General features: G+C 43.7%; 1 protein-coding gene across 1 annotated transcript in view; it reads left to right on the top strand.

The window, feature by feature from the left end:
- The first annotated feature begins 11,561 nt into the window (after nt 1–11,561).
- LOC111875517 overlaps nt 11,562–25,630 on the top strand; it is a 101,741-nt gene continuing 87,672 nt past the window's right edge. The window contains exon 1 of the mRNA XM_023871830.2: nt 11,562–11,645. The gene's annotated coding sequence lies outside the window, so the exon portion shown is untranslated. The remainder of the gene's footprint in view (nt 11,646–25,630) is intronic.

A 25,630-nucleotide genomic window follows, 5' to 3' on the forward strand; every position in this document is an offset into this window, starting at 1 on the left:
TGGTTCTGTACTCATTGTGATGTCTGGTTGTTTCCTTTTTGCTGTGTTTTGAGGGACCATCCCGTTCTGCACGCTACCACATGATTACTTATTAAATTTCTGTTCTCAGGAACTCGGCAGCGAAACTTCACGAAAATCTCATTATTCTCTATAATATTTGTTCGCTACAGTGTAGCAGAAATACTACATGCTGGTTCTGAAGTGCTCGCTTTCTAAATCAGCAAAACAGCCAACTCTACTGGTCAGTTTGGAATATCGTGTCACAAAAATGGAAGATTTGTGTCAGTTACATACTTCGCATATCAAATATCTACACACAATTGCATTCAGTTGTGACGCAATAATACGTTGTATAGTTTTTATTAATTTTCTCCTTCCTTCTTTTTCTTTTTCACACACGTTGGCATTTGTTTACGATTATTGCAGTTGGCATGACTCATGTTAGATTTCCTGTCAGACCTTGTAGGTTTTAATATCTCTTATATGTGTTAGTACGCGTTAAGCAGCATCCTATTCACCAAGCCATGCCTCGTCTACAGGCATGGAGAGTACCGTGATTATGTGAAGAAATGGCTGTCGACACCCAACAGTCACTGTGTTTCGTCCTGAGGAGTTGGGGTTGACAGCTTCTCGGTCTAAAATACTGCCATGTTACGAACTGTCACCAAGGGAGTCGAAATTGAACGTAATTTTTTTCGCGCAATTGAAACGTTGGAAAAGGATATGAGAATTATAGACGTGACATGACGCCTGAAAGCCGGAATTGTTCGTTGCTAGGCAAGGGCTCGGTAAACAAGTTCCCGCGAAAATTAACACTGACGCAACAATCGAAGCACCTATTTCTAAACAGCGGATCGGTAAACGCATAACAGTAGGGATATTCTTGGAAAAGTTGTTTTTTATTCTGTCCGTGCAAAGTGGTTATAAATAAGAGTTCAGTTGAGAATATTTAGTCAGGTTTCGAAGTTCCAAGTGAGCAGTTAGTCGAGAGTTGAGATTTGCACGGGAGGCTGAGAAGATGACGCTATGAGTTCAGTTAAGGTGCATTAATCAGCGAACAACGGCAAGACCACAGAAGCTGAAGAGTCTCCACTGTGTGAAACCTGTTGCCAGGATACGACTAATGAAGGCTGAGAACACTAGCGTGTGTATGACGGCGAATTGTGAAATGCGCAGAACAGAGAATACATTGTAATTGCCTGTAGTTCCGAGTGGTATGTAGAAGTGATCAGTAAATTCATATACCAATCCATACCCCGTCTATAGTGCACGAAACCCTAATTCGTGACAATATATAGTGCAGTTGGTGAAATGGGACAGAATTGGCATCGCAGCACAGGGTGTTTATTCATCAAGAAACCGAGAAAGTTGATTCAAGCGGCATCGTTGATGACTTGTATTCTGGAGATATGCGGTTCAGATCCCTGTAGGGACACCAGCTATCATCACCGAGGGGATTTCGCGATTTTCTACAGTTCCGTCAGACAAATGTCAGAATACTACCTAAATTTAGGTCAAGGCTGCTTCCTTTTTCATCCTGTCGAATTTATTATTCACTATCATGCAGTCATATTGACGCTATGTCGTCAAACTTTCTAACAGCGTAGTTAATTAAGGTTCAATTAAAACATAAAAGCACGAATCAGAGACTTGCAGCGCAGAGCGGTGAAATTATAGACGAACTGGTGAACCACAAGGAAATTCATGTTTGCGCCGCTGCACTCACATGTTTTCATTGTCTAAAGGTACCAGACAGTCTCAAAAGTTTTTGTCGCCTCGTTTGTAATCCTTGGCAGGTCAAGAGGTTTTTCGCCTCTCCACTGCATCAGCACCGGCTCTGGGAAGTATACAGTGGATACGCTTTCTTCGGGATAAAGCAACAGGGGCGTGAAGATGGTCGTTCACCTCCATCTAGTGTCGATGTTAATGCGTGGAGCCACACCACCACTGTACCATATATCTTCATGTCGTGATGCTTAATTAAACATAGAGACAACTTTATATTGTGATATATAGACCCACTGCTAGGCAACGGCTCGATAAACACCTTCCTGCGGAGACAGATTCTTGGTAAACAGCCCGTTGCTAGATAAACACGTTCGAACGAATACGCAATAATAGGAGAGATACATTACACTGCTGGGCAGTGGACGTGTTTTCTGTGAGGTCAGACACGAAGCTATATAACGAGCAGCCCCAGAGTCAAAGTCACATCCCTGCGAATCGTAGGAGGCGACGAAAAGGGAAGCCTCAAATCTGAGAGAGTAAAATATGGTCCCGAGTCCCAAGGGACTAGGACCCGAGAAAGACCGCGCTGGCAAGGGCCAGAAGCATATGCAAAAGACAGACCCGTTCTCTCATTAGAGAGGGCGCCCCACAAAAACAAGACCGTAACTGTCAGACGGTAATAATTAATATTTGGTCATGAGCCCCAGATAGGGCTCGACACCAAGATTTAATGACAGACCGTCAGTTGCAATGTGACTTTGACTTTGGCTCTTTATTCAGTTGGGAAAGAATATTTGGTCGGGTGTCTCAAGGGGTTTGATGCCAAGACAAACTGATTGGCGGTAAACCGTCAGTCGTAAAGTAACTTTGACTTTTCGGTGCTTTATTCCAAGAAAGACTGGTCGACTGACCGCTGGTAGTAACATAACTTCGACTTTGACTTCGACTGAGAATTCATTTGGAATTCAGAATAGTTCCAGTGGAGTGTCCAGTCAGAAGAAGATGAAATGTATCAAATAGTGAGTTGTCAAGAATTGAACCAGGAAAGAGAGAGAGAGTCGTAGGACGGAATTCAGGGAGTCAGCAGTGAAAGGTGATAGCAAGAAAGGAATTACTCTATGACAAGAAAACTTAGTGTGAGAGCTGAAGACTGTACATTTGCTGTAGTTACAGTGATATTTCCAGTTACAGTGAGACTGATAAGTCCGTTGCCAGGAAACGGATAGTGAAGAGTAATGAAAGCACACTTAAGTAGATTCAGTGTGGAGTGATTTGTAATGTGAGAGTCAGCAAGAGTGTTATACATAGTTGTAGTTGCGGTTTGTGAGTGACGAATAAATGTAATTACCAGTTCAAACCCCGTCTGTAGTAAATAATACGCTTGACAATATTTAGTTTTATGTTTGAGATCTTGAATCACAATAAATTTTCCAGAAGAAACTAGTACATGTACTGTAGTTCTGATCACGCACAATATCAAACTGAGTGGAATGGTGCAACAACAAGGCGTTGGCGGAAAGAACCCAGTTGAACGCCTGATCCGGGAAAGGCAACAATAAAATTTTTTCGTAGTCTTCCGGAGTCTCTGCAGAAGAATTTACAGTTAGTCTTAAAGTAATTTATGGCTATTCCCTTCCACATCCCTCCAATTCATCACTTGTTAAAATTTTGGATCTTTGATTTGATGCTACTTAACCTCACCGCTTGACACCGCATTGTGAAACATCCCAGTAACCACCACAGGATTCAGTCTATTGCTGTACTTGCAGATTTCGCGCCGTCTGTACGGAAAAAGCATACAGATAATTTGCATACTGCCATCCCCCCTCGTCCCGCCGCTCAGGCGGTGTGACCGACCCGCCTTTGCTTGAAGGACGATACTGCGCGGAATAACTGATTCTGCAGGCCGCGCCAAAGCTCAGGCCGTCTTCCCACCGCAGCGGCCCGGGTTCGAGCTCGGATGTTGTCATGTGGGATTTGTGGTGGACAAAATGGCGCTGGGGCAGGTTTGCTGCGAGTACTTCGGTTTCCCCTGCCAATCTTCATTCCACCAATTGCTCCACAATCACCCTTCACCTATCATCTGGAGCTTGTACAATAGGCCAGTATTTTTTTATTGCTAGTAGGATGTGACTAAGTCCCTTGTACTGCGGCCACTTCTGGCCTATTATACCAGCCGCAGATGATAGGTGAGGGTGATTGTGGAGCAATTGGTGGGAAGAAGATTGGCAGGGGAAACCGAAGTACTCGTAGAAAACCCGCCCCAGCGCCATTTTGTTCACCACAAATCCCACTTGACCGAACCCGGGCCGCCGCGGTGGGAAGCCAAGCATTAGGCCAATTAGTGGCCGCAGTAGCAAGTTGACTCAGTCTCACCCCACTAAGAGTAATAATAAAAAATATGATTCTACGAAATATCCTGTGAGACTGATACGCGTTCATTTACATTCATTTATACATCAAAACATAAATGAGTAAAGGATCCCTAGGTACATGCGTGCTGTCCGGTCAATATGTGAACAGGCCACTGCACTCGTTAGTACTCCGTATGTAAACATGGGACAGTGACGCGCAGAACTCGTGTTTCCACCGCCCAGTCGGTATTTGTGTCTGTTAAAATGTGCCTGTACTCTTTTGACTTCGATAAAATCACACCTGTACGTCTTCCTAACATCGCTGTATAAAAGTGTAGTTGGATGGGAGATTAATTCCTCACTCTTAACATTGGCATCAGACGGTGAGCTGTCTGCTTGACGATCCGGCCACCATATCCATTGGTAAGGACACCGATAACGTTCTGGCCTGAAGAAAGAACTCTTCAACGCCCGTACAGAAACTCAGAACCGGGTAGTTTTGACGATGAAGTATTGGTAACTGAGTTTCTAATGTCCATTTTGCAATGCAAATACGTATTGTAGTGCAGCTGCTAGGAAAGTAACTGGCCTACTGCTTTTCAGCCCCTCTCATCAACTCCGCGTGTAATCTGCATCAAGTTAGAAATACTTCCGGAAACCTGAGCCTGAAGTTGGGGCTGATCATTTTAAGCGCGTTTGTAATATTGTGGAGTACCTAGTCAGTCCCCCGTTCCGTCTCAAGAAACAATTCAAGAAAGGCTAACAGATTTTCGTGATATTTTGTATTGCAGAGTTTTTATAGAATTTGCAAGCAAATTCAGTTCTTTGGATAAAATCAGACAAAAATAGTATACACTTCACACAGAAATATACGTCTCCGTGTGTGTCAGTGCACAAGAGGGCTGTAGAGCCGTTGAAAAAAAAAATACACCATCTTCAGAACCCTTTAGAAATCATAATCCGTAAATAATTGCACCGTCACGCGCCCACTTCAGACGTCTTAATAACTCACCCGTGATCCACCTCACTTAAAAATGGTGAGTGGATAGTGGCGATAAATAGCAATAAACAAAGTGAAAGCAATAGGGACAGTCACAGTGTAGTCCTTCACTTCTTCTCTCAAAGTGGCATCATTCCATAATATTTGTATTTCTTTCCTTGCGTTAACCACCAATGTACACGTATACACTGAACAAATAATGATCCTTGCCAGGAATGTTTCTTTTTCCAGTTCATATCTAATTCTTCTCCGTGCTTACTTTCTGCTTCGTATTCTTCTCTCAAAGGACTTGAGACCAAGGTGCCACTTAATTTTACATATTTCAGTCTTAACTTTCTTTTAACAAAAGACTAACAAATGCTTATGAACTGAATAACAGTACGTATTGTTGAGTTTTGTTGTTTTGTTATTGTAATATTTTATTTTCCATTGCCACGCAAGTTTCTTAGTAGTCTACTCATGCGTAGTGCTGATCGTGTAAGTCAAAGTCATGTTGCAACTGACAGTCAGTCAGTTTGCCTGTCTGTCTTGGTGTCCAGCCCCAGCTGGGGCTCATGACCAGATATTTCTTTTGAATGAAAGTTACTCTCTTGTCTATGTGGGGCGCCCTCTCTGATGAGAGGTCGGGTCTATCATTTGTCAGTCAGTCTGTATTAATAAGTCCACTGCCTGTATTTACATACATTTACAAAACACACTTATTCCTTACTTCTGTGTACAATATATAAACAAGATCTCTGTTAGTCCAGGCTCAGTACAGCAGATTATGCCCTATTTCTAGTAGTATTCGCTACCACGGCAGTCTAGTCACTTGTTATCATGTATCCTTCGAACCTTGCTTTTTACATTCACAGTTTCTCTTACATCTGCGGCGATGAGGAATTTCAGTGTTGTACATTGCCATGTTCACTATTTCATGCACACCAATGAGCATTGATTTTCGTATTCGAAGTTTCTCTTCCCCCTCAGTAAAGTGTCTTGCAGATATCTAGCAGAGAATGTTCGATGTTGAGCATCGCCATATTTGTAAAGTTAATACACGGCAATGCACATCGATTTTTATATTCCAGCTTTCTCCTGACAACTGTGTTCAAGTCGGTCTGGGTCCCAACTAGACACCAATGCACGTAGCAAAGAGGCCGACGACAGAAACCGTCCATTTATCTTTTCTTTAGTTTGAAGCTTAAATATGCATGGTAATTTACGGCCATTATCTTCATAGTCTTCATAACATGGCACTTTAAACGCATTGACTTCAAACTTTTACATTCTGTGCCCAAAGGACTTCCATTCATTAGCTTCATGTGCGAACTTCATGTGAACCTATTGTAACGTGTGGACCCATTTCTAGGCAACATCCGAAATACGCGTTCGCAATAATATAACCAGTGTCGCAAGATGTGTTTTCTGTGTGCTTCGCATATTATCTATTGCTAGGTAACGGGGCAATAAAGACTCATTCTCAACAACAGAAGACGGCGTTTTTCGTGGCGTCCGTGCCGAGGATTTATCTTGAACACAATCGACTCTACAAGCAATTACAGTTGGAATACCTCCACCGTAGCCCTGCGAGCCGTAGGAGGCGACGAAAAGGGAACCCAGTTCTGAGGCTGTAATCGGGCCACCTTGTTCGGGGGGATGTAAATACGGTGATCTGTCCCACCAGGGTGGGGGAGTCTCGAATCTGAGACTGTAAAATGTGGCCATGAGTCCCGTGGAACTCTGAGCTCATAATGACTGCGCTGGCGAGGACCAGCAGAAATTGTAAACGTCACAGTCGCCCTCTCGTCAGAGTAGATGTTACGTAAGGACTATGACCGCAAGGCTTCAGTTGAAAAAAATCGCTGGTTGTGAGTCTCAAGGGGCTTGGCACCAAGACGAACTGATTGACGGTAGGCTGCCGGTCGTAAATTGACTCTGGCTCTGACTGCAAGCAGTTGAGAGTTGAGAGTCGAACTGTGGAGTGTTAACCAGCGGACAACTGAAGGTGAAGAGTCTCCATCGCTAAGATTCGTTGCCCAGAAACTTCTAGTGAAAACTTTGCAGAGGAATAGCCATTGTGGAGAGCTGTTAACACGTAAAGACTAGTGAAAGTGGTTTGAGAAGACTTTATTTAAAATTATTCTCCGAAGCGGTCGAAAACATCTGTTCAGTTCTGAAGTTGAAAACGAAAAGCTTCTAGATAGCTTGTGCCCAAGACACGTCATCCCTCCAAGGAGCAGCTCTCCATGGCGTCCGACTCTAATCCAGATCTCTCATTTACAATTGGCTGATTCGAACAGAGTTTTTCGCCCTTAAATCGAATATATGCGCTCCTAATGGTCAAAACCAATGAAACCGCGTCAGTCGAACGAATGCATTTCCACATTTGTAAACCATCAGCCCCAGGGTATGTTTCCACCCGCTGAACACTTCTGAACCTGATTTGTAATGACGCTATATGCTTTCTGCTCAGATTTCTGGCCCCACATACCCCAGAAGAATTCCAAGCTTCGTAGTATACTCACACACACGTGCTTTTAGCTCAAGCAAAGCAATGCAATATTTCTGTAATCCCAATTTACATCTCTTAGTCTCTGAAAGACGAAAATCTAAATGATCCAATTAATTATTTCAATTATCACACCCATCAAGCCCAATTATAAACCAAATTTGAAAAAAAAAATAATTATGCCAATAATTCTGCGCTGCCACAGTGGAAAACGTTTTGAAGGAATATGCAACCTTAAGGTAGAGTAGGCATGCTCCTTCAATTTCGGTATCCAATACAAGACTACACGGTGTCACAATATATAAAACCACAATCGGAACAATTATCGCACTAAAATTCTTAAAAATTTAAGGTCTAATTAGGATTTGAAGTTCTAACAGCGATTGTCATGGAGGATTCTTTCGTTTGGTGTGTAAAGCCATGTATTCGTAATTTGCTGAAAGTCAACCGCAGTTTCGCATGAATATTTCGGCCTCATCTTCAGGCTCGAAGAATAAGCCAAGAAAGAAACCAGCATGAAGCAGGTAGCAAGCAGGCGATTTATTCATCCGAAACGTCTTTTGACTAGAAATGGAGTACACGACGTTATATTCCAGAAGGTACAATTCTGAAAGCCGTATGTCTGGTTTAATATATTTACAAATCTGAATATTGCAACGCAGCACCTGAAACTCTGCCTTAAATTTAAGCCGGGATCCCAGGATTCTAAGAAGACAACTACGCCTCAGTAGGAACTACTTCCAGCAATTCATGTTACACAACAGTGAGGTTTCCGAGCAGTGTGAAGGTCGCCTGTTGCAGAGCAGCCTAGGCTCTACTGCATAGTGCCCTCTTCACTTGGTATTCCTGTAGTGACATGCAGTTGCAATGCTATTCAGAGGTATTTTATGGCTGCAAACGTAATACGTTCTCTTTGCAGAATACCTGCAGGCCATGGGAGACCGAGCTGTAGGTGGAGACTTATCTATCTGTGTAGCATGCATGATACGACAGTTCCAGGTTCCAAGTTTATCATCATCACCTCTGCTGATCGTCGCGGTCAGGCACTTAGTAAGCCCCACTTCTACGTCATATACCAGAGGTCTCGGGTTCAAAACCTCGGTACTGAAACCGGTTATCCTATCGTGTTTTTCATGAGTATCTCCAGACAAATTCCGAGATAGTTGATTCTCTTACAAGACCGGTTCCTTTTACATCCTTTTCCAGTTATAAATCAATAACCTTCGAATCATTCAATGCTATAGGGTAAATTAGGACGAATTGAACAACTAGAAGGTAAATCAGGTAATAATCCATGCTGAGTGGTTGACGTGTTATCCACGTGCAAAGTGTTGGTAAGGCTGGCCAGTCCTCAATAATATATATTGTGACATGACGAAATAGTTTAACAAGAAAAGCCGTCCGTTGCTGGATATCGGATGGTAAACGCGCCCGCATCAAGAAATACGAAGTCTATCGCCAGGCAACATCTTCTCTTGACACGTCACTCAACAATTGAGATGTTTGAAGCGGCGTTTTCTATGCGGTTCCTCTGGAGTGTATATAACGAGGACCATGCCTGGGATGGTGTAGGTTATATCCATTGTCTCCATAAGGAAATAATCTAGAAGCAGTCGTTCTTCTTCAGATACAGTATACGAGGGCACTGTCATTATCGCACATGATAAGGGAATCTCCGAGAAATTCAGACGCATTGGAAACCGTTTGAATGTCAGGACCATTTTCATAACTACTCATACACTCCGTGAGACACTGATGGAAACTTGACGGGTTAGAGATACCCCGGAGAGGAAGCAGTGTGCTTGCAGCTTCGCATGAGACTGTGACGAAACAAGCAGACATTTAGAAGTACGCATTAAGAAGCACAAATATAGTACAACCTGACACAGGGTCTGCTTGGAAAAAATATCAAAATTAGCCCAACGTGCATACGAAGAAAGCCACAAAGTATGTTGGAAAGAAGCGAAGGTTTTGGAGACTGAACCGAACACCACCCACAGAAAATACAAGGAATCCACCCATGTGTCTCTGGTAGATCATCCCATCAGTGAACCCAGCCTGGACATCTCTCCCATCTGTATCCGCATTATCGCAGCAGAAGTCAGAATGCTACAACTCCGTCCAGTGCAGATTAAGCGTGAAGGTACCATACAGAGAATTTGTCTCTTTAGTGATGAGTTTAACGACAGCCGTGAAATAGTGTATGGACATCGCTGCTAGGTCTCGTGTGTAGAGTTTATTTAATGTCTGTCTTAGCTCTCGCAGATGGTTTGTGTGCTGTGTTTGGTTTATATATCCTATCTTGTGTTTGGTGCTGGTGATCGTCGCTAGGGACTAGCTCTACGTGTTGGGCCCAACTAAGTAGGTTCCACCCGAAGACGGTAACAGAATCCCGTCTCCATAAGGTTGTATTTTAAATAAAAAAAGGACGATGGACAATGTCCAGAAACACAATAGTTGTATTAATGTAACATCGCCACAAACTTTTAATTCTTATTTACGTGACAGTAGTGTTTTCTGTTGTGGATGCCTTCCGTGTATTGAATTGTGTAAAGTGAAGTGAAGTGTTAAGGATGGGAGGATTACGTAAGTGTAGTAAAGCGAAATGAAGGGAAAATGAGAACATGACATTATGCATTCATTGCTGTGTGTTTGTTGTAGTATATAGTATGTAGTATAGTACTCGTATTATAGTATGTTTCACTTTTCATTTGTGTGCTATGTTTTGTTTGAACGTGTTTATATGTATTATTTGTCTGATGTTTTATTGTAGTACCACTGCCACGGGGTGCAAACCCATTTGCAGTTAAATAGGTTGTAATAATAATATTTTCCTATTCATCCACTAGACAGTGGGTGATTAGGACTACCACTACTTCACAGAGCCGGACAATTCTTAAGACAAGGTCTACTCATGCTTACTGCTTCTCCTTGCTCGGAAAGCTTTTGTAGCATTATTTGTATCTTCTAGCGTCCACAACTTCTCCACTGTGTAGAAGCGAAGTAGGACTATTATTGGGAATCTTTTTTCAAGAACTTAAAACTTCATTCCATAAATAAATTTTACAAATTCCTAAGGCGAGCCTGTTCAACCAACCTGGTTCATTAATAAATAAAAAAAAATCGTATCACTGGCAGTCTTAGTAATAATCGATTTGACAGTAAGAATACGCAACGACGCTTTAATCTCACTAACAAGACCAAGCAACTGCATTTCAGTATGTTGTATCTGCAAGAACTGTAGTACGTAAGTCTACGAATGTTAAAAAAATCCCATATTTAGCTCACCTTGAGCACCAGCTTCAAAACAAAAATTTATCGCTCAAACACGACCTCGTACCGACACAATGCACACACACACTCGATATAGTCAAGAGAAACACTGCATGTGGCAGTAGCGACCACATCGCCACCAGTACGGCTGATAAGGGGTGTTCCTGAAAACAGCCCTGTTCGCACGCTGGTCCCATTCACTTTAACGTACCCTATATCAGATTTACTGACAGTGCCGTTAAGTAAGCTGTAAACAAAACCAAAATAAATAGTTATCCATCAACAGTGAAACGGAAGCAATGTGCCTGTCGCCTTTTCGCGGTCATGATATGTAATGCGCATGCGTATACTCTTTATCATAAGAGACTATTCTTCTTTCTTTTTGTAATTCGATTTGGGGGCGAGTATATTGCCACAAGCCAAAATAGTCTTCACTATATTACCCAGATTCTAGTCTCAGTATATGTATACGAAGAAATTACTACGAGAAAGAAAAAGTAATTTCACTCCATATTGCCAGGGTGTTACAAAATATTCAGTTTATTCTATCTGTCTGTCGTTTGTTCCGTACAGATGGTCTGTGTGACCTGTAGTTTCTGTGCGGAGCCACAACAGCTCCTTCGTGGCCGAAACTCTTCTGCGGAAGAAGAAATGAAGACATTTATGCTATTGCCACTTATCCTTTTTTTTCAGGACGGTCTGGGCGTAAAACCGGCAGGAGCCTGAAGCTGACAACTATGCTTGTAATGCTTGGGCCTGAGACTGCAAGGAAAATGTGATATTTGAGGTTCTGAAAGTGGTGAGTATAACAGTTACTACAAGTATCTTGTGGTATATGGCAGGCATGTCCAAATTCAAACAGGTTGTGATCGACTTTTTAGTGCCAAAACTGCCAGTGATCTACCACCCCTCCTCTCATCGTACCTCACTTTAAGCAAAAGTATTGGTAAAAATTAGAGTTCACGTGATAAGGATAGAGTAGGAACTTCCTCACAGTTCACTTAACACAAGTGTAAAGCAATTTTCACGTAAGCTACATAACAACAGAAAAATAAGATTGACTAATACGTATTTTCCCTTCAAAATCTGAACATAATCATATTATATTACAACTGAATTTACATGCTTTTCACGTATAATTTCCTTATAGGCCTATGAGATCGACCAAAAATCGTCCCGCGATCGATGCGTTGGACATGCCTGGTATATGGCGACGTATAGTTTCGCAAGAATATGTTGCTTTCATCTTCGAGGTTGAACAGTAAGCCGAGCCAAGTCCAAGTAAATTTCCAGTGACAGACAGACTGTCGGTTTATCTTTGTATCAGGCCCCTGCTTTGGGTTCTTCACCCTACTTTTAAGTCTCAAGTCCGTCCACTAAAGTCATATTCATCTTGAAGGATACTTTATGGCGAGAGAACGGTCAGCCGAGCTCGAACTCAGAACTCAGGACGCATTGCTGACGACAGTCCCTCGTTATGTTGGTATCGAACTCTGGGCTCCTGACAAGATTGTAATGTACAGCAGGCACTATTTTTTTCTCCACGCTGGTTGCTGTTGTAACCGCTCACTTCTTTGGGCCTTTTACGTTGAGCGCCACGCTGTTACCGTCCTCCCTTTACCCTACGTTGGGCTCCCCTTATCACCGTCCTCCCTCTTCTCGTGGATGTCGAGAAGTTAGATGGGAAGGGAGGAGAATTGTGGTTGTTGGAGCTGTTACACGAGAGCAGGTAAAGACGGGAGTATCTGGGTTCTGTTCAGTAATTTGTAGAGCTGAGTTCCTATCTCGAGTCTTATACGGGTCTGGCTCGGGCAGGGCAGGAAGAACCTTTCACTACAATCACACACCTCTTTCGACCGTTGCACTTAGTGGTTATTTAATTCCCTCCAGCTTACGGAATACAACTGAATTTATTAGTACACTTAATTTGAACTTTACTTATAATACTTTACGGAAGGGCCGTAGTTGTAAATTTTGTGTCCGACATTGCCGAAAGTTGTATGAAGACTCCACGAGGTGGAATGCCCTCTCTCTGAATCCTGAGGTCCACGAACCCCAGACTCCAAGAGAAATCCACTCCTCCACTTCTGCCATTGGTTAAGTTTTCAAACTAGGAGGTTCCCTAAATTTTGAATTTCCAGTCATGTTGCTTTGCTATGCGATTCTGGCAGATGCTGACCTGACGCTAAGGTTGACAGCCCCTTGATGCATTACGATCAGGGTATGAGGCTCCGGCCGTCCCACTTCTAAGTTATAGCTGTCCCAAGCTGTCAGCTCTCAAATTCCCAAAGACTTTCCGACTTTGCTGAAACTGCCAGAATTCCAGGAAAGTACCAGATGTTACTTCCTGTCCACATAGCAAAACTTGAACTATGTCCCTTCCGCGTGTAAGAGCTGGCTATCTGCCGGATCTCTTTGTTTGTAATTTTGTAATCTTAACTTAATACAGATTTAATTAACACACAACAGTCCCCCAATCAGAATGAACGGTTACACTCCTCATCAGGGATCAGATGTGTCGATAGTTGCAAAGTTTGATGCACATACAGCGAAGAAAGACCTTCATTTTCTCATGATCAGTCTATAGAGAACCTTCACAACGACGCCGAATAGTCCAACTTGAGGGCCATCATGAACTGATGAACTGTGATCCTAAGGGTCAGCACGTCACCATCAGTGCTGCTTCTGCTAGGCTGTGGTCCTGGTACTTTCCCAATCTGGCCCTTGGTTGCGGGGTTCTTCCGGTTGGCATATGGTACTCATGCCACAGTGGCGCACATTCTTCAGGGAGTGATGATTTCGGACGCAACGCTGCTTCTGGTGTATACCAGTGGCCCTTGGTGCAGTTGTACACTCTGTGACCGATGAGATGATGTACCTCGCAGGTTTCCGCTCTTCGATTTTCTCTCTTCGTTGTTTTCCTCTGAGCACGCTCGGCGACGACCGCCGACCCCGTAACAGAGACATCTTGAAGGCCGTATTCAGTGGAACCAGACGTGGCCGAAAACAGTCAGGTGAAGCAATGCCTCAGTCCAATGCGTGTCTTGTGGGCTTCGAAACAGATGGGAATATGTGAATGGGTCGAAAGTGTGAGGTGTGTTTGCGACTTCTGGTAGCGTGCCAGGGTCGCATGGAATGAGGGCAGGGGCCCTCATGTGACGGACGTTTGGTAGTCATTTGCTTAACACCTCTGACATCAGAACACAATTCCTGTAGGTGAACTGTTATGTCTTGGGAAGATGTCAGGTAATTTCCCTGACATGCTTATCGGACTTTGGATGGAAGGTAAATTGGTGCAAAATTTATAAGAAATGTTAGAGGAACAGTGGTCCTGATGGATGCATTTCAAGGGAGATTGGATGAGAGAGAAGACACAACACCAGATCACCATGGCGTCGGATCAAGTGGAACAGTAATCTTCATAGTCGCCGACATGAGAGCTTCAGATCTCACGTCTACAAGAAGATGAGATGAGCGTGTTGGAGGAAATAGGCCTATCCGACTTCTGTTGATGCCTTGTCAAAATTGCAACCAGTCTTTTAAAAATGTACCGAACTAACTGACTGAGGTTGTAACGCTTCTCGTTTATATTCGAGCGATGCCGACCGTCATGGTAGTTTTTCATGGAATTCCTGAGCCCTTCCAGACACACGACCACGTTTTGGTCACGATCATTGCCTGCCGTTGTAATACACTATTCATTTATCATCCTACCATTGGACCCTATGTAATCCGAGCTACTGAAAACGTCGTAAGATAGATCAGAAATTAATAAATAAATGTACAGTTGTTTTTGCCAAAGTTAAATGTCTTAGTGATGTAAGGGTTCAGATAAACTTGGACTCTAGTCAGAAGTGACGTGTTTTGTTTTCCTGACGTCCAACTTGACTGACAACTTTTAGCTGGGAGTAAGTGGCCCACTACAATATATTTATTTGCTTCTGACTTCCATGTGATGTTAATGGAGAGGAAGTAATGGCAAAGCAGGAAGAAATGTTTATGTGCTTTGCCGCTTCGTTTGCCTCCACTCACCCTTCTTGCTGCCCTCACTGAACAGGAATAGAATCAGGCGCCGAACTTGTGGAACCCTTCGTATTCCCCACACTGCAGAGTCTGCATCTTTTCCTGGAGTCCCACTAGACACTTCCTGAATTTCTTTTTGCTCTTGCGTACTTCTCACTTATGTCAGCTAGTTACGTAAGCACATTCGCCAGCTTCCCACCGCGGCGGTCCGGGTTCGAGCCCAGGTCAGGTCATATGCGATTTGTGGTGAACAAAGTGGCACTGGGGCAGGTTTTATCCGAGTACTTCGGTTTCCCCTGCCAATTCTTATTCCACCTACTGCTCCATAGTCATCATCATCTATCGTCTTGGTCTGGTACTGTAGGCCAATTAGTGACCGGCGTACCAAGTGGACTTAGTATCACCTTACTCCAAGAAACTAAAAAAAAAGTCTGCAACTAAATAAGCACGTAAGAGCGAACGTCTCGGTAGAGAGGTTGCAGTCCTACTTTGAATTCGGGAGATTCAGGTTCAAATCCCGACTCGCAGACGGGCTACCATGGCTGAACTCACGCATATGCCAGGACAGTTTCTTCTTCCTTCTATGTGTTCTGCACTCCATATCATGTCTAATTCATTATATGCTACCCTTCCTGTCCCGCAAATCGCCGACATGTAATGTGTGATGCCGTGTGGTTTGGCAGATGAGTACTCACGCCTTGAAGGAATGGACTCCGTTTTCAGGTAAGTAGAACACACCGCTCGAGAAGCATAGCAGTTCGGGGAAGACGTGGAAGGGGTCGATTTATGAGATTTTTTGCGTGGCCTCAGAGTAGCGATGGGCATACTAACGTGTTCTGAGTGCTTACACTTTATGGGTTTTAATACTCCGGTCGCGAAATTATTATGGTAACATATAATATTTGAGATTTTCACGACGGTGACTTTGAAGAATGCCGTATTCTGGGATGTAGCGCCGTGTAGATATTGTATAATACGACGTTTCGGAGGAACGTATCGCCTCCATCTTCAGGGTAGAAGAAAAAAGAAAAAATGCACGAGCGAGGAACCAGCGTGAGCAGTGTGCAACCACCTGCTTGTTTATGCAATACGTACATGGTCCCAGAAGACGACATTCTTCATTATGGTAACATATTTCCAAAAATAAAAGTTGAAAAATCTGCAATTATCTGTCACCATGAAACGCGTGGAAACCCTTGCGTTATATGGTGCCAATGTTATTCCCACATTAAAAGTACGAGCGGCATCCATACTGATGCCTTCTGTGGTACTGGGCCTTTAGGGACTGATAGATGCTATGACAGTCAGTGGCATGCTATTCATGTCGACTTCTAAACAGTCTATGAATTCGGGCCTGTAATATTGACGTGAGTAATTGAATCAGAGGACGAATGCCAGTCTGACACACAAATGAACGATTTTCTTTACATTCCACATGACTTGACCTGGGACTGATCCCGGGCTTCAGTGGTGCGAAGCTAGCTACTGCTGAGAGCAGCACCACAGAGCGCAGGATAGTGGTGCCACGGGTTCGAAGTGAATAGTGCCTGGTATCGTCGGTGTTACGTATTTCCCTCCCTTTGAATTCCCGGAATGAGCAGCCAGCAGTAGGCTGGGAATTCAGTTCTTCCTTTAACAAACCAGTTTCATGTCCTATGAACATCAAGTACAAGTTAGAAAGTTGGGTTTCCTCGCGGCCTGAATGCTTACTACTCCGTGATGATTGGTGCGAGCAGCAGCAAAGAAATGCTGTATATACCCGTGCAAGTAGCATGCATCTACTTCCGACACAGGCCTGGGGGTAGAAGATCCCTCCCACGCATTATTTCGTCACGTCAGCTTCCACGTGGTGATTAACACTGGCCCTGTCAACAGGTTCGCCGTTAACAAGGTAACATTGCCAATTTCAGCATAAATGAAAAGTCTCGTTAGAATTTTTCTGATGTATTTAAGTATCCTGCCCAAAACCGTACTGTTATATACAAAACGGGATTTGTGTGTGCTGTGTTATGTAGACATTAATTACTGATCTTTATGGACGCTGGAAGTAAGGTTCTCATAATGGAAATACTTCGGAAAAGAAAAAAAAACATTGTGAGTAGGCCTGTCTGAAGTCGACCACACTGGCCTCGCGGTCTAAGGCATGAACCGTCTTCGCACGCTCAAACACTGGGATTGTGAGTTCGAACCCCACTCGAGGCTTGGATGTCTGTGCCTGCGTTTATTTTGTGTTTGCCTTATTATGTGTGTAGGTAGCGGCCTTGCGACGGTCTGATCTCCCATCCAAGGAGTCCTACCGACTGTGTATAAGTTTAAGAAACTGAAAAGGCTGCCAAGGTCCAAAAAAGGGCTTTAGAGCCGTAGATAGATAGATAGATAGATACATAGATAACTCTGCCTGAAGAGAAAACTATTATTTATAACACGCTTTATTTCTACAATAAAGAAAAGCAAAACTAAGGACTTAATAATTCCCCGAAAAGAATAATTTCAGAGAAAAGTGGGTACAATTCCAGTGATCTAAAAAATAATCAGTGGCATGTAAAAAGAGGGAATCTCTGTTAACTGCAAGACAAGGTGTCGTTATTCACCGTGTGACATAATTGAGAACCTTAAGAAATACTGAGAAAGGGCCTAAGAAACCAGTCGCATATGTAGAAGAACGGCATAAATTGAAAGTAGTGGTTGCAAGAAAAATTGCTCCAATTATGCCTCTTGATAATGCACCATACGTCAGGANATATGTGAGAAATTTGCAGCACCTGAAGATGACCCATTTGAGGCCAAACATGTGCGTGCTATATAAATAAATAAATAATAAAGGATTGTTGCATTGACGGTAAAAAAAGTATATGTTCACTGTATATACGCAACATGATGCGTATATAAGGTGAACATATACAATTATTATGTTAAGCTGTAGTGAGGTGATTTTCCTTCATTATGAGTTTGTTGCTAATCAGTCAGTCTGTCGGTTCCGTCAGAATGGCTTCATGCAACCGTTTGCGCCAGGGGGACAGCAGCCTCGGGCTTCTAACAAAAGTTCCGATCTTTTGCCGTGGCCGTTACAGAGAAGGTGCCGTCGATTGAAGTCATAAATAACTTTAAATTGAGATGGCGGTGGTCTAAGGGCCACATGACTGGAGTTCGATTCCCGGCAAGGGCAGCAGATTTTTCTTTCCTCCAGTATGTCAAGACTGGCTCTGGGGCTTACCCAGCCTCCCATCCTTTTACCTTATTATTCACCTGGCTCAGGCATTTGTTAACTTGAACAGACGGGAACGTCGCCGTACTGGGTAGGGTAAGAACCGGAAGATGTGTCAGAGCACTCACTCTCCCCGCTTGCGCCTCTACACCAACAACCATTTGGTCCTCTCCGGCGTTATCACTCGTCCAGTTGTTCCATTAGCGTATCAGTGGATTCGAACAGCAGCGTTACCTCTGACAGATCACATCACGAGCACGGGCTGCAAGCTACGGAACTGGCTTTGATCAAGGAATGACATCCATTGTGTAACATACCATCTCCTATTAGAGCACCCAAACGCAAGCCCGAAAATAGGACATGTTCCTGTCATCAGGTTTCCACTTCTTAGGCTTATTTGTGAATTACGTTCCCTCTTACTGCTACCCCTTCGTCTGGTATATAGGATTAGATTTGCAGATGCACCCAGGGAATAAACTCGATTCGTCAGTTGCAAAGAAGACCATTAACTTACAATGTGGTCCTCCGGGTGTTTTCAAAGTACATCATGTGTTTCAGAAAGTGCAAAAGCTGAGATGCGGATCCATGTTTGAGAAAAACATTTTCCACTCTATTACACAGGGTTACCATGGCACCCGACAGGGCCAATGACTACATGAATAAGGCCAGATTGAACTCTCAATAACAAGTGTTTCTCCCACTCCTAACCCCCACTCTACTTATTTTTCACTCTCCTTCCCCTTTTCTCCCCTCGTAGATTGTAACAGTGGTAACTTGTGTAATCTGTATCAGGTCCGACCACTGATTACAATGTCTGAAGTTACTCCTAGTGTAATTCACTCCCGTGTGGAGGCGGGATCGAATACCTCCACCGTGACCCTGCGAGTCGTAGGAGGCGACGAAAAGGAAAGTCTCGAATCTGAGACAGTAAAATATGGTCACGAGTCCCACGGGACTCGGACCCGAAAATGACTGCGCTGGCGAGGCCAGCAGCAGTTGTAAACGACAGACCCGTCCTCTCGCCACAAATGCGTAGTTAGTTATTTAGTTAGTTAGTTATTTAGAGAGGGTGGGTTTCCCCATGCACCGCGGCCAGTTTGATCTATTGTGCTTCCCTCTGTGATATTATACCAGTCTCTTTACCCTACAGATAAATGGTGCGTACCAGTAGTCTCGCCGAGCAAGCGAGTTCGGCCACTTGCTTAGCGGTGTCTATAATGCTTCCCCCATCTATCGGAGGCCTTAGAGGCTGTTGTTGGGCGGGAAACGTCCTGGAATTTGTCTCAGTGATCCCCTTTGGGGTTATGAGGTTCTTTTACGTGCCGTAAAGTTACGACACGGGACACACAGCTTAAAGTCCCTCCCGGAGGAATTGTTCCCTGAATTTTTCCGCCCTTAAAAATTCGACGACCTCCGCCGGGTATTTGAACCCGCGTACCACGAGTCATGAGGTGGGGACGTTACCTCTAGACTACGGAGGCCGCTTCACAAACCCGCAACTGTCTGACAGTCATAAGACTCTGGTCGTAAGCCCCCGATGGGTGCTTTATTCCAAGACACTGGCCGACTGACCGTCGGTCATAATATAAGACCCAGACTATGTAATTTAAACCTTTTAAATGAAAGTTTGCTAACTGGTCGACTTAATGACTCTTAATCAACTGCACAAGCTATAAATATCGAATATCGGGACTATTATGAATGGCGGACTATGTTACGACCCCGACACCTGATTATGGCCGTATGCAGCCGAACCATGTAATGTGGAAGAAGGGTGACTATGTAATACGTTGCATTTAAGACGGAAATATATGTGAAATAAAGGATATGTTAATGCAACAGGATGCTTAAATACAATATTATGAAAAGAAAACACTGGGTGCATCCCTTCTTCTGAGACATTTTAAACTGAGGCGCTTAGTTTATTTCGAAAGAACTTAACCTGGATCCAGACTCCTTCGTCTCATGAGAAATTCCTTCCCAAGCCAAATCAGTTTTGTCCTGTCTAGCACAGTCTGGGTGGCGTTTGTCGTATATATCAAACGCTTGCTCAATTAACTGCACAAAAACAAAATTAGAAGCTTCGTCAACCTTTCGTGACATCTTAAGAAACAAATGAACAACTGACGCTCGTTATAGAACAGCTGACACTAGGAAACCACGCGACAACTCAGTTGTAAGAAGACTGGTATGCTCCGTTGCCTGGAAGTTGAATATTTCAGTTTTTCCGCGAGTTGCGTTGCCGTTTCCTCAATTTGCGCTTCTCAATTCAGTGACATGTGTTCAACTCAGGCTGATAACAATTTACGGAAATTGCGGTTGCGTTGCGGTTGCCAGTTTCCTTGGTCGCACTAACTCTTTACGTAACCATGGCATGTCTTAATGTAGCATGAATTATTATGAGTACCAAGAAATAAAACCCATTAGCTTTTCACAAGTAAACAGATCCTTTACAAGAGACGGAGCTTCGATTCTTCTTGTATACATTGGTGTGGTCGACAGTAAAGAAAAATGGTAAGTTGCTTACCTTCAATCAGTAATCCCGGATAGAGCAGCAGTTTCAACTACAACTGCAATTGCAACGTTCGCCTAATCTATTCCTGACGCGGATCCCTCACCTGCTAAGTGTGTTGTCAACTCTTCAGAAGAGCTGACGTCACTGTCCTCACCAATACGCCTATCTCATTTTGCAATTTTCGCTAACAGATCTTGCTATTTTTGTCTTTTCATGACGACCACTGAAAGTACGAGTACTTAGGATAATATTGTACTGAATAAGCACACAACAGGAAACTCTTCAACACGGTATAACAGTGGATTAAACAAGATTAAGTTGTGCATATGCTTACTTAATTAAGCACTGTGTCATAAAGACATATGAGGGAGTTGAAGTATAGCTCCACCACTCTTGACCACGACCCCAGATAGAGGTGAGTGGTCAGCTTCACATCCCGGCCGCTTTACCCCCGGGGAAAGAACCCCAGTACCCACTGGATAGAAGACTGGATGGGTAACAGGATCTAAATGGACGCTATGGAGAAAAAAAAAACCTTCCCCTGGAGGGAATCGAAATCCCGACCGTCCAGCTCCAAGACTATCACTGTACGACTGAGCTATCCCGAAATCTACATTGGTTTAAGTGTTCAGAGCAATTGTGTAAATTATTCAAACGTATGTCAGTTCCAACAAAGTACAATGTTCAGGTTAAAAGACAGTCCCACTTTATCATCCCAGCACCCTCTCCTATACCATCATCCCAGCACCCTCTCCCACACATTCGTCCTAGCACCCTCTCCCACTTCATCATCCCAGCACCCTCTCCTATACCATCTTCCTAGCACCCTCTCCCACACATTCGTCCTAGCACCCTCACCCCCTCCAGTATCCCAGCACCCCTCTTCAACGCCATTATACTAGCACCCTCTCCCACTTCATCATCCCAGCTCCCTCTCCTATACCATCATCCCAGCACCCTCTCCCACACATTCGTCCTAGCACCCTCTCACACTTCAACATTCCGGCACCATTTCCCCTTCCATCATCCTAGCACCTTCAACCCCACCAACATCCTGGCATCCCTCTTCAACGCCATTAACATAGCACCCTCTCCCACTCCATCTTCCTAGCACCCATCGTCAAGTTTCAGGCTAAACCTTGAAAGAGAACATGACTAAGGGAGACGGAAATTTTTCAAGTTCCGAGAGAATAGCCACCATTCCTTTTTGTAGTATAAACGCCTAAATGCCACCCTGAAACATCTGTCTTTTCGTGAAAAGTCGACACCCGCCCTCATATCTGTAGACTTGTACTCATACTCTTCGTAAGTTCATTCAATTTTATTTGATTACGTTCTTAATAAATTATAGTCAAATGGGTAGGTAGGTGGGTGGGTGGATGGGTGTGTGGACGGGTGGACAAGCGGACAGACAGACAGGTAAGAGAACTGTAATAGTTTAGTACACGTGAAGCAACATCATCGTATTCCATGATTCCTTGTTTTATGAGTGCTTTATTTCTGTGCATAATTCACTTAAGTTCGTAAGGGGATCATACCATACGTAAAACATTTCACAGGAGGCTCACGCTAACGTTCCCCCTTGCCCTTGGGCTCCACTGTTAAGGAAACGTTCTAGCTTTCCTCAGTTCATCGAGGCAAATGCATTAGAAACTAGCATCCGTGTAGTCCCCCCCCCCTCCATCGAAGTCGTCTCTTACAGACGTCTCAACTGGCACTGCATAATAGCTGAAGTTACTAGGAGAAAGTCTGTGAACAGGTATATTTGTGAAAATCTACATTTGGTTGTGATTAGAATCAAAGTAGCCGATCAGAGTGGCCACTCGATCTAAGACATGAACTGTCTTCACTCACCCGAACGCTGGGATTCTGGGTTCTAACCCCACTCAAGGCATGGTTGTCTGTGTGTGCATTTATTCTATGTTTGTGTTGTCCTGTGTTTAGGTAGCGGCCTTGCGACGGGCTGATCCGCCGTCCTAGGAGCCCTTCCGACTGTGTATAGGATTAAGAAATTTAAAAAACCGCCAAGGTCCAATAAAAGGTCTGTAGAGCCATAGGTAGACGCAGGGACCCTTAACAGAGGGCTCCTAATCCGTGAGGTTGCCTACATGTGTGATAACGTACCCTGGTTTATACAGTAGATAGACTGTAACATGCCAACAAACATGGCGGTGTGGCCTGTGACAAGCTTTCTTGGTATTCGGGCGTTCGTATCCCAACCCAGAAACTAGCTATCCAGGGACTTTTACACTGGTTTCCTTAGTACCTCTAGGAACATGCTAGAACATTTTTTTTTTCCACTAGCTCTACAGCCCCCCTGGGCCCTGACCTCTGATCTTTCAGTTTCATTATCATTTTACAGACGGTAGGACTCCTTGGACGAGTGATCAGTCCGTCGCAAGGCCTCTACCTAAACACAGGGCAACACAAACAGAATAATCGCATACACACACCAAACATCCACGCCTTGTGTGGGATTCGAACCCACGATCCCGGCTTCCGAGCGAGCGAAGACAGTTCATGCCTTAGACCGCTCGGCTACCGTGACCGGCTGCTGGAATAATAAGCTACACTAAGTTACTAGGGCTTTCTGTCATGCTCTTGTCAATTCATCATTTATGCTGTATAATGGTTGCGATTGACAAAGCATCATTTAATATACCAAGGGAATGGATAAGAAAAGAAACACGGCTGTCTGTTACCTCGTCATTGAGCACATACTGCTTGTTAGAAAAGGCAACGGAAAGCAACGTGTTCATCCTAAGCAGTTCACAGTGTCCGTCTTTTCCAAGTCAGCATCCTGAAAGCTGAAAAATAAGTTATGGTTGTGAAATTGTTGGCCTCCTACTATGAATCATTCAAGAATTCACAGCGTTCAAAGTCTTTTATGAATGAACTGCGTGATTATAATGAAAGTTAGCCGTTACAAGTTGTGTAACTAGTTGTGTTCAGTGGTTTCTAAATATACGCCTCGCAAATCATCGTAAGTACATACACAAATGAATAGCGAAATTCACATTTCTAATATGACATTAATGTGTGGTACTGCTGAGTAAATAGGGGTCATAATAATTGCAGAAGTTAAGTACGGGATGTCGCAAGAGAATGTAAAGACACGAAAATTAGATTACCACATTTCCTCCGTCTTTTTCTCATGGTGACACTAATATCAGGGTTCAGACTTAGTCTCCTCTGGCACTGAAACCTCTTATGTGGAAGGATCACTTTTACGTTCATTCATTCATCAGTAATCTGTCAGACGACAGGTCCACAGTCTCTTCCAAAACAGTTCCTCCACTTAATGCGATCTTCTGTTTTTGGAAAGAGACTATCCAGGAAAAGTGATAATGTGGTAGTTTTTCCATTTGCTTTCCACATCGCAGTACAGCAGCCGNGTAGCTACGCTACCGCTGGTATAGCTCTCAGGGTCCTTGGCATACTCAAACCCCCTCACCACGATAAGGTGGAGACACCAACGAGGTGACTTTTACGTTAAAACACAGAAAAAAAAGAGGAAAAATGGCGGTAACTCGAACAGAATTCAAATCTGTGATCCCAGTGTTTAGGTATGTTAACAGCGTAATCCTTCTGGATCAGCAGTTCTTCAGATCCAAGTACGTGATCCACCTGACGCAAATGCAGGCAGTGCGCTACAATGCCTATCCAAATGAACAAGTGTTCTTTGTAACGGGATAAAAACTTGCGCGATATCGACGCCTATCATTCAGTTCCCTTAACTTTGAATGGATGTGCATGTGTAGGCCGTACCTACTTTATAGAACTATAAGGTTTATTTTGGACTCTATCCATCGTCTGGTATATATATGACAGAAAACCACAACGTTTCGGAGACTGGATCTGTCTCCGTCCTCATGTGGATGGGGCAAGGTAGGTCCAGTGATTGAGACTAGCTCTTTCTAACGGGCCCAACTGATTAGGTCTATCTTGTCCCATCCACCTGAGGATGGAGACAGATCCAGTCTCCGAAACGTTGTGGTTTTTTGTCTTATATATACCAGACGATGGATAGAGCCCAAAATAAACCCTATAGTTCTATACAGCATACACCATCGTCAGAATCCTTTCAAGTCTATCCGTACTTTCTTGTATACAGAAGAGGGATAATTGGGGTGTAATGGATTCTATCTGGCGAATATCTGCGTACCTTAATATCTGCTTATATTCAAAACTCTTTAATGCATTGTACTGATAAACAGATCCTCCCTTCTCACAGCCTCTCAGACGGCAAGGGGTCTCACTTATCTAAAGCGGAATGCATATGGGATTTTGGTGGGAAAGTCAGAAGGTAAGAGACCACTAAGAAGGCCAAGACGAAGGTGGGTGGGTAATCACATAATGGATCTTAAAGGGATAGGATGGGCAGGTATAAACTGGATTGATCTGGCTCGGAATAGGAACCAGTAGAGTGATCTTGTGACCACGGTAATAAACCTTCAGGTTCCATAAAATGCTGGGAAATTTTTAAGTAGCTTCACAACTAGCGGCTTCTCAAGAAGGTCTCAGCTCCATGAAGTTAGTTAGAATACTTGTCCACTAATCACTATGCCTTTTTCATGCCGTGAAACCAGTCAGGCACTTGGTATTTTTATTTTCGGGCAAGGGATAAACGAGATTCTGTTCCAGTTATAATTCCATTTGTTTTGCCACCGAAAAGCAAAATTAATCAAATGTGTCGTAAATTATTTAAGTTTCGGGAAATGTTTCCCGTATGTACACTCCGATATTGTACCTTATTGGCAGTAGAGCAGTTGGTTGGAGCACTGTGGCACAAGCCGGAAGGTCACGTGTTCTATTGCCAATGACGTCATTGCATTTTTCAATTGACAAAATCTTTCCGGTCTCATTATGGCTCTAGGATCGATTCAGCCTCTAACAGAAATAAGTACTAGGAATCTTTCTGGGGGTGAAGGGCGGCCGGTGCGTAAGGCTGACCAACTCACCTCCATGTGTGAGCCGATCGTGTAGAAAATGTGGGAGCCTCGACTTCTCACAACCCTACGGGCCTCCACAGCCTGTTACA

The sequence above is a fragment of the Cryptotermes secundus genome, unplaced genomic scaffold (assembly GCF_002891405.2).
Source record: "Cryptotermes secundus unplaced genomic scaffold, Csec_1.0 scaffold468, whole genome shotgun sequence".
Taxonomy (NCBI): Eukaryota; Metazoa; Arthropoda; class Insecta; order Blattodea; family Kalotermitidae; genus Cryptotermes; species Cryptotermes secundus.